Consider the following 3125-nt stretch of genomic DNA (forward strand, 5'->3'; position numbering starts at 1 on the left):
TCATGTCATCTGTGAAGAACAAAAGTTTGACTTTTTCCTTGCCTGATTTGTGATCTAGTATGTGATCTAATCTGAATAATGTCGCATGTGCACTGGAAAAGAGGTGTATCCTGCTACTTTAGGATGGAATGTTCTGGATGTATCTGTTAGGTCCATCTGGTCCAGTATGTCATTCAGCATCATTATTTTCTTATTGATTTTCTGTTTAGATGATCTGTGTGTTGATGTAAATGAGGTACTAAAGTCCCCTATGATTATTGTATTATCAATGAGTTTGTTTGTAATTATTTTATACATTTGGGTATTCCCATGTTCAGTGTTTAAGTATTTAGAATTTTTTATTTTCTTTTTGGATTGTCCCCTTTATTATGATACAGTGCCCTTCTTCATCTCTTGTTAGTCTTTGGTTTAGTTTATTTTGTTATATAGAAGTAGTTTATTTTGTTATATAGAAGTACTGCTACTCTGGCTTTAAGTCCATGTGTATGATCAATGTTTCTCCATCCCCTCACTTTCAATCTGCAGGTGTCTTTATGTCTAAAATGAGTCTCTTACATAGCAGCATATAAATGGGCCTTGTTTTGTTATCCATTCTGTCATTCTATGCCTTTTGAGTAGAACATTTAGTCCACTTACATTCAGAGTAAATATTGATAGATTCGTATATATTGCCATTTTATCACTAGTTTTGTCATTGTTTCTGGGGATTTTTCTCTCTTTCTTGTCTTTGTCACTTTTGGTACTTCCTTTTCACTCAAAGAGTCTCCTTTAATATTTCTTGCAGGGCTGGTTTAGTGGTCACGAATACCTTTAGTTTTTGTTTGTTTGGCAAACTCTCTCTCTCCTCCTATTCTGAATGGTAGCCTTGCTTGATAGAGTATTCATGGCTGCAGATTTTTCCCATTCAGCACACTGAACATATCATACCACCCCCTCTCTGACTTGCCTCGTTTCTATTGACAGATCTGTAGCTGGCCTTATGGGTCTTCCCTTCTAAGTTAGGGACTTCTTTGGTCTTGCTGCTTTTAAGTTTTTTTCTTTATCACTTTGTTTTACAAATTTAATTACAGTATGTCTTGGTGTTGGTCTGCCTTTGTTGATTTTGACAGGAGTTCTCTGTGCCTCCTGGATCTGGATGTCTGATTACTTCCCCAGATCAGGGAAGTTTTCAGCTATTATTTCCTCAAATAAATTTTCTACCCTCTTTTCTATCTTCTGGGACTCCTATAATATGAATGTTATGTTTGATGGAATTACTGAGTTCCCTAAGTCTATTCTAATGTTCCATAATTCTTCTCTCTTTTGTTCAGCTTCATCATTTTCCAGTATTTTATCTTCTAAATTACTTATTTACTCCTCTGTTTCTTTCATCCTATTTTATCACATCAAGCCTGTTTTGAATTTTGGTTACTGCCTTTTCATTTTTGACTGATTGTATTTTAATTCTTTTGTCTCTGTAGTAAGGGCCTACCTGAAGTCTTCCATTCTTTTTTCAAACCCAGCAAGTATAATTATGATTGTGGCTTTAAATTTTCCATCAGGCACATTACTTATATCTGTTTCACTTAGATCTCTGAGCTTATCTTGTTCTTTCATTTGGGATGAATTCATCTGTATTGTCATTTTGTCTAAGTCTCTATCTTCTTCTCTTTGTTAGAAAAGCCCATTATGCTTGTTTTATGCTTCTGAGAATAATAGCTTTTCAAAGAACAGGTCACACAGGGTCCAGGGCCTGGCATTTTGGAAAGTGCCTCTGCTGTGTGCTGAGTGCACTGTGCTGCTGTGTTTCAGCTGCTCTATTCTTCAGGTCACTCATTTGCAGAGGAATGGGGCAAGTTTTAAGTAGGTATACTCTGGTCTGCTTGTTAAATGAGACCTGATACTACTTCCACTAGAACCGAAGCCCTGAAGAACTCTCTGGCTGGGAAACATGGTGTGGGCAGGGGTTTCTGCTGGTCTTCTGGGGAAAGGTCCTGCAGCACTGGGACTGAGGCAAACTTAACTGAGAAGGGCAGTTCACCAACAGAGTAGGGGTGTGGGACCTGATGTAAGCAGATTAGGTATCCAGTGTTGGCACTGCGCTGCTGAAAGAGGCTGCCTCAGTATTTATGCTGAGTGGCAGCTGAGGGAAACAGACCTAGCCAGCTCTTTTGTCCCAGAAGAGACATCTCTGTGAAAGCTACCTCTCAGGGATGTTCTCTAAGAAGAGCAAATAATATCCCTTTGTGTGCCCCAGGCACTCTTCAGATCACTCTTTCCATACCATCTGCCCCCAGGGTGTTTGCCTGACTCTTCTCTAGGAGCAGGGCAGCACCCCCAGGGCTCTATCCCAGCCAAGCCATAGATCTTTAAAACTGCAGTCTGTACACCCCACTAATTGCAACAACTCACAAAAAGCAGTCCCTCTCATTTTCCCAGGCAAAGGATTTGAGGAAATGATCTCCTTGTGCATTTCCCAGTGTGCTCCTCTCTTTATTTCACCTTTCTCCACGACCAGGGCACCCTCCCCTCTACAAAATCTGCTATTTGTTTCTCCCCAAAAATCATATCTCCGCACTTCCTACCTTCTTCAATGTGGTTTCTTCTCTCCCTTTAGTTGTAGAGTTAGTCCTGTCAGTCTTCAAGTTGATTTCTGGGATATTGAGAATGATTTGATAGTTATCTAGTTGTGTTTGACGGACAAGATAAGCCTAGGGTCTTCCTACTATGCCATCATCTTAGCTCCCTTTATCAACAATATACTTAAAAAAAGGTCATTTAGGGGCACCCAGGTGGCTCCATCAGTTAAGCATCTGACTCTTGATTTCAGCTCAGGTCATGATTGTATAGTTTGTGAGTTCAAGCCCCACATAAGGATCTGCATGGATAACTCAGAGACTGCTTGGGATTCTCTCTCTCCCTCTGTCTCTGCCCCTCCGCTGCTTGCTTGCTTGCTCTCTCTTTCAAAATAAATAAAATAAACATTTAATAATTAAATAATAAATGAAAAGATCATTTACCACAATCAAATGGGATTTATTCTGGGTATGCAAGGATGGTTCACTATTCACAAATCAATCAATATGATATACCAAATGAACAAAACTAAGGATAAAAATCATGCAGTCATCTCAATACATTCAGAA

The 3125-nt window shown here is 39.3% G+C and overlaps 1 long non-coding RNA gene across 1 annotated transcript in view; it reads right to left on the reverse strand.

Moving 5' to 3' along the window:
- Positions 1 to 2570: 2570 nt before the first annotated feature.
- The window catches only part of LOC120240741, a 34418-nt gene continuing 33863 nt past the window's right edge, over positions 2571 to 3125 (reverse strand). The window contains exon 3 of the long non-coding RNA XR_005530711.1: positions 2571 to 2632. This is a non-coding gene — a long non-coding RNA (uncharacterized LOC120240741). The remainder of the gene's footprint in view (positions 2633 to 3125) is intronic.

Source organism: Hyaena hyaena, unplaced genomic scaffold (assembly GCF_003009895.1).
Source record: "Hyaena hyaena isolate Hyena2069 unplaced genomic scaffold, ASM300989v1 scaffold_260, whole genome shotgun sequence".
In the NCBI taxonomy this organism is placed as follows: Eukaryota; Metazoa; Chordata; class Mammalia; order Carnivora; family Hyaenidae; genus Hyaena; species Hyaena hyaena.